This window comes from Anopheles ziemanni (genome assembly GCF_943734765.1).
Source record: "Anopheles ziemanni chromosome X unlocalized genomic scaffold, idAnoZiCoDA_A2_x.2 X_unloc_37, whole genome shotgun sequence".
NCBI lineage: Eukaryota > Metazoa > Arthropoda > Insecta > Diptera > Culicidae > Anopheles > Anopheles ziemanni.
Window position 1 is genome coordinate 130,001 of NW_026689804.1, and position 6,439 is coordinate 136,439.

The window sequence follows — 6,439 nt, forward strand, 5'->3', positions numbered from 1 at the left end:
CAATTAGTTAATGCATCGCCGATCAGGAGCACTGGTCGCCCCGGGCTCGCGCCCAGTTACATGCCCAAACATGCGCTTCCAGCCACTCTAGTTCGTTCAAGCCCATCACGCGTCCAACGGCACACCTGAACTTAGCCGAAAACCGGTTACCCGAGGGTTCCGATAGCCCATCGTCACCTGAAGGTACGTAGAGGGTCGACAGCAGTTTCTTGGGACCTAGTGTCAGACATGCTCGCGGCAACCGGAGTCACCGCTTACATTTCGTAATGGATCACGATGTCCACACGCGGACCATGACAACTCACATGGGTCGGGTCAGTCCAGAATTACTGCTGACAGTCCAGTGAGGGCGTCATGGCCCTATGGATAATTGAGTTCAACGAGCTTCACACCCTCGGCAGTTTCACGTACTATTTGACTCTCTATTCAGAGTGCTTTTCAACTTTCCCTCACGGTACTTGTTTACTATCGGTCTCATGGTTGTATTTAGCTTTAGAAGGAGTTTACCTCCCACTTAGTGCTGCACTATCAAGCAACACGACTCCATGGTACGCTCGGTCCATCATCCAACGGGCGCTGTTCTACGGGCCTATCACCCTCTATGGGTTCTGAGCCACATTCAAGTTGGACTTGAAAAGCGCTAAGATGACGGATAGTGAGACGCACCAGTACACGGAATCGGATAGACGGACTGGCCGCCACCCCTACGTGCTGAGCTTCTCCCGTTTCGCTCGCAGCTACTCAGGGAATCCCGGTTGGTTTCTTTTCCTCCCCTTATTAATATGCTTAAATTCAGGGGGTTGTCACACATGAACTGAGGCTTATGTACCTTGCGGTTGTTATCGTCACATCTGGCTTGCGACTACTTTGTTTCAATGTCCAATATGTACCGTTGGACTCGGTTAACGGGCTGTTAGCCCGCGTGTGGTTTAACTCACTGATACCTTCCATTGCCCATACGCTAGTTTGTTTGTGTTCCTTTGGTCAACTTCCATACTTGAATCATTTGTGCTACCGCTGCTGCTTCGACGCTACTTTGACATCTTCGCTTCTATTTAAATAAATAAATAAGCTGAAGCTAGACATCAGTAAACACCACCACAGACACCACAAGCACGCCTTCTCCTCGTACTTCCGCCTCACGCGGGAACACGGACGCTCTAAATACTTCGAATTCCAATGCCAGTATATTGTAAACCACGGGTTCTTTAATGCTAGCGGGTCGTCGCGACCCTAGTTAACATCATGGTGCACGTCTCGTGACGGGTGTCACGGCGTAGTTAAATGTATGCGATACATTTCTCAAATATAAGCGCTCAGTCATCTGTACATCATGGTAGGTTCCCACGACGTGCAATATGCGTTCAACTTATCAATGTTCATGTGTCCTGCAGTTCACATTATGACGCGCAGTTAGCTGCGGTCTTCATCGATCCATGAGCCGAGTGATCCACTGCCGAGGGTGACTAACTTGCGTAAGCCGCCGCTGTGCGCGTATACCCGTTCCCCGTAGGGAGGAGCAAGCCGCCGCTTAGAGACGAAGCATAAAGTGTCCTCATTCCACATAGGGCAAGCTGGATGAATCCATTTTACCCAGGACGGCCGAAGCGGCGTGGACCAGGGGAGAACTGAACCTTATACTTCACACCACAGTAAGTCTACGTGTCCTCTTCCACATAGGGCAAGCTAGAACTAACTATCTTACCCAGGACTGCCGAAGCAGCGTGGACCAGGGGAGGAACACACTTTTCATGGAAACGTAAGGCATCCATGACTGCCATAACGTAAGCCGCCGCTGTGCGCGTATACCCGTTCCCCGTAGGGAGGAGCAAGCCGCCGCTTAGAGACGAAGCATAAAGTGTCCTCATTCCACATAGGGCAAGCTGGATGAATCCATTTTACCCAGGACGGCCGAAGCGGCGTGGACCAGGGGAGAACTGAACTTTATACTTCACACCACAGTAAGTCTACGTGTCCTCTTCCACATAGGGCAAGCTAGAACTAACTATCTTACCCAGGACTGCCGAAGCAGCGTGGACCAGGGGAGGAACACACTTTTCATAGAAACGTAAGGCATCCATGACTGCCATAGTGCGTAAGCCGCCGCTGTGCGCGTAAACCCGTTCCCCGTAGGGAGGAGTCAAGCCGCCGCTTAGAGACGAAGTATTAAGTGTCCTCTTCCACATAGGGCAAGCTAGAATGAACTATCTTACCCAGGACCGCCGAAGCAGCGTGGACCAGGGGAGAACTGAACTTTATACTTCACACCACAGTATTGAGTAATGTGCCCTCTTCCACATAGGGCAAGCTGGAATGTTCCATTTTACCCAGGACGGCCGAAGCGGCGTGGACCAGTGGAGGACTACACAATCATGAGGTTTGATATCGACTTGTGTGTTTCAATAGGGTACCGATGGTATGTTTTGAACCGATTTGATTTAGCCATTCTGAAGTCATCACTTGGTTGAAGCGCTGAACTAGGGAGGCATCGTTTACATATATATTGGTTTTTGCATGCTCTACTAGGTTAATGTCATGAGGTTGGCTATCGAGCATGCCCAAGTGATGACTTGATTGTGTGCTTGCTTGAATTCTTCACATTTCATACCATCGGTTAGTTGTCGAATCATTCCTCGATCATAACCTTCGTTCTTGGTTCATGTATGCTCTCTTCCACATAGGGCAAGCTAGAATTAACTATCTTACCCAGGACCGCCGAAGCAGCGTGGACCAGGGGAGAACTATACTTTGTCTTGTATGCCCTCTTCCACATAGGGCAAGCTAGAATTAACTATCTTACCCAGGACCGCCGAAGCAGCGTGGACCAGAGGAGGACTATACTTTGTTCATAACACCACAGTATTGAGTAATGTGCCCTCTTCCACATAGGGCAAGCTAGAATGAACTATCTTACCCAGGACCGCCGCAGCGGCGTGGACCAGTGGAGGACTACACAATTAAGAGGTTTGATATCGACTTGTGTGTTTCAATAGGGTACCGATGGTATGTTTTGAACCGATTTGATTTAGCCATTCTGAAGTCATCACTTGGTTGAAGCGCTGAACTAGGGAGGCATCGTTTACATTACTTGTATATATATTGGGTTTCGCATGCTCTACTAGGTTAATGTCATAGGGTTGGCTATCGAGCATGCCCAAGAGATGACTTGATTGTGTGCTTGCTTGAATTCTTCACATTTCATACCATCGGTTAGTTGTCGAATCATTCCTCGATCATAACCTTCGTTCTAGGTTCATGTATGCTCTCTTCCACATAGGGCAAGCTAGAATTAACTATCTTACCCAGGACCGCCGAAGCAGCGTGGACCAGGGGAGAACTATACTTTGTCTTGTATGCCCTCTTCCACATAGGGCAAGCTAGAATTAACTATCTTACCCAGGACTGCAAAGCAGCGTGGACCAGTGGAGGACTATACTTTGTTCATTACACCACAGTATTAAGTATGGTGTCCTCTTCCACCATAGGGCAAGCTAGAACTAACTATCTTACCCAGGACCGCCGAAGCAGTGTGGACCAGGGGAGGACTATACTTTATACTTCACACACTAGCCATACTGAAGTCATCACTTGGTTGAAGCGCTGAACTACGGCGGGGTAATCGTTTACAGGTTATAATCATATAGCTGCATGCTCATTAGTAGATAATGGAATATTGTATGGCAATATGAGCATGCCCAAGTGATGACTTTGTTTCAAGCTCAACAGGTAGGGTATTGAGTCCTCTTCCACATAGGGCAAGCTAGAATGAACTATCTTACCCAGGACCGCCGGAGCAGCGTGGACCAGTGGAGGACTATACCTTGTCCATTACACCACAGTATTAAGTATTGTGTCCTCTTCCACATAGGGCAAGCTAGAATTAACTATCTTACCCAGGACCGCCGAAGCAGCGTGGACCAGATGAGGACTATACTTTATACTTCACACCACAGTTTTGAGTACGCCTTGCATAAAGTATCTAGTTTGAACCACGAGGGCTCACAATGTAGAACCGCGAGGGCTCTAGTACCGATTCTCTCGGTACGGCTTGGTCCGTGTTCCTTTATGCTTGTACTCTAAGTATTAAGTATTGTGTCCTCTTCCACATAGGGCAAGCTAGAACTAACTATCTTACCCAGGACCGCCGAAGCAGTTTGGACCAGGGGAGGACTATACTTTATACTTCACACACTAGCCATACTGAAGTCATCACTTGGTGGGGGTGAACTACGGCGGTATCTATCGTTTTGGTTCGGTCTATATAGGGTCGCTTGCATGCTCATTCGAATATAATGTAATTGTGTATGGCAATATGAGCATGCCCAAGTGATGACTTTGTTTCAAGCTCAACAGGTAGGGTATTGAGTCCTCTTCCACATAGGGCAAGCTAGAATGAACTATCTTACCCAGGACCGCCGGAGCAGCGTGGACCAGTGGAGGACTCTATACTTTATACTTCACACCACAGTATTGAGTACGACTTGCATAAAGCCCCTAATGAGAACCACGAGGGCTCTCTCAATGTAGAACCACGAGGGCTCTAGTACCGATTCTCTCGGTACGGCTTGGTCCGTGTTCCTTTATGCTTGTACTCTAAGTATTAAGTATTGTGTCCTCTTCCACATAGGGCAAGCTAGAACTAACTATCTTACCCAGGACCGCCGAAGCAGTGTGGACCAGGGGAGGACTATACTTTATACTTCACACACTAGCCATACTGAAGTCATCACTTGGTGGGGGTGAACTACGGCGGTATCTATCGTTTTGGTTCGGTCTATATAGGGTCGCTTGCATGCTCATTCGAATATAATGTAATTGTGTATGGCAATATGAGCATGCCCAAGTGATGACTTTGTTTCAAGCTCAACAGGTAGGGTATTGAGTCCTCTTCCACATAGGGCAAGCTAGAATGAACTATCTTACCCAGGACCGCCGGAGCAGCGTGGACCAGTGGAGGACTCTATACTTTATACTTCACACCACAGTATTGAGTACTTCTTGCATAAAGCCCCTAATGAGAACCACGAGGGCTCTCTCAATGTAGAACCACAAGGGCTCTAGTACCGATTCTCTCGGTACGGCTTGGTCCGTGTTCCTTTATGCTTGTACTCTTAGAAAGTCTCAACCCGGAGGTCTTGACTTTGATTGTCATAGTTGGACTACGACGGGGTATCCGACTCATCGAATACCCCAGAAGCACACCATCTTTCGGGTAGGCGGTACGCGTACCTCCGGACGCGGAAGTCTCAACCCGGAGGTCTTGACTTTGTATTGTCATAGTTGGACTACGACGGGGTATCCGACTCATCGAATACCCCAGAAGCACACCATCTTTCGGGTAGGCGGTACGCGTACCTCCGGACGCGGAAGTCTCATCCCGGAGGTCTTGACTTTGATTGTCATAGTTGGACTACGACGGGGCATCCGACCATTGCTGATCGAACACCCCTGATTCACCATCTTTCGGGTAGGCGGTACGCGTACCTCCGGACGCGGAAGTCTCAACCCGGAGGTCTTGACTTGGATTGTCATAGTTGGACTACGACGGGGCATCCGACCATTGCTGATCGAACACCCCTGATTCACCATCTTTCGGATAGGAGGTGCGCCCACCTCCGACGCGGAAGTCTCAACCCGGAGGTTCGGACTTAGAGTTTTTCCCATTCAAAAGTTTTTCTCTTAGCCATACTGAAGTCATCACTTGGTGAACGATTGAACTAGGGCGGGTTAATCGTTTATAGGTATCATGTGGTTTGCATGCTCTCTTAGGTTAAGGTCATGTGGTTGGCTATCGAGCATGCCCAAGTGATGACTTTGTTTCACGCTTGCTTGATTTCTTCATGATTCCCTGTTATATAGTGTAATCATTCGAGAACAGGGAATCTTTGGTTTTGCTCAACAGGTATTGGATGTCAACTTGGTATCTAGATCGCATTAAGTCTCAACCCTTAGGTTCGGACTTGTATAGTGACATCTTGTTACGGTCTTGAGTCTCAACCCGCAGCTTCGGACTACTTAGTGTTTGATCGAATATAATATGGCAACTTGTGCCTAAGTCTCAACCCGCAGGTTCGGACTTCTGTTTATTTGGCCAATGTATGTATAAGGCAACTTGTGCCTAAGTCTCAACCCGCAAGTTCGGACTTGTGTATTTGTTCGAAGTCATGTATAAGGCAACGTGTGCCTAAGTCTCAACTCGCAGGTTCGGACTTGTTAGTGTTTCGTCAACTTTCATATGGCAACTTGTGCCTAAGTCTCAACCCGCAGGTTCGGACTTGTGTATTTGTTCGAAGTCATGTATAAGGCAACTTGTGCCTAAGTCTCAACCCGCAGGTTCGGACTTGTGTATTTGTTCGAAGTCATGTATAAGGCAACGTGTGCCGAAGTCTCAACCCGCAGGTTCGGACTTCTATAGTGTTTCGTCAATTATCATATGGCA

General features: G+C 48.2%; 2 non-coding genes across 2 annotated transcripts in view; both read right to left on the minus strand.

Moving 5' to 3' along the window:
- Nucleotides 1-823, minus strand: part of LOC131292175 (large subunit ribosomal RNA) — a 4,084-nt gene extending 3,261 nt beyond the window's left edge. The window contains exon 1 of the ribosomal RNA XR_009189865.1: nt 1-823. This exon is cut by the window's left edge and continues 3,261 nt beyond it. This is a non-coding gene — a ribosomal RNA (large subunit ribosomal RNA).
- Nucleotides 824-1,310: 487 nt separating this feature from the next.
- LOC131292177 (5.8S ribosomal RNA) lies at nt 1,311-1,465 on the minus strand. Its single transcript, XR_009189867.1, has one exon. It is a non-coding gene; the product is annotated as a 5.8S ribosomal RNA (ribosomal RNA).
- Between the last annotated feature and the right edge of the window lie 4,974 nt (nt 1,466-6,439).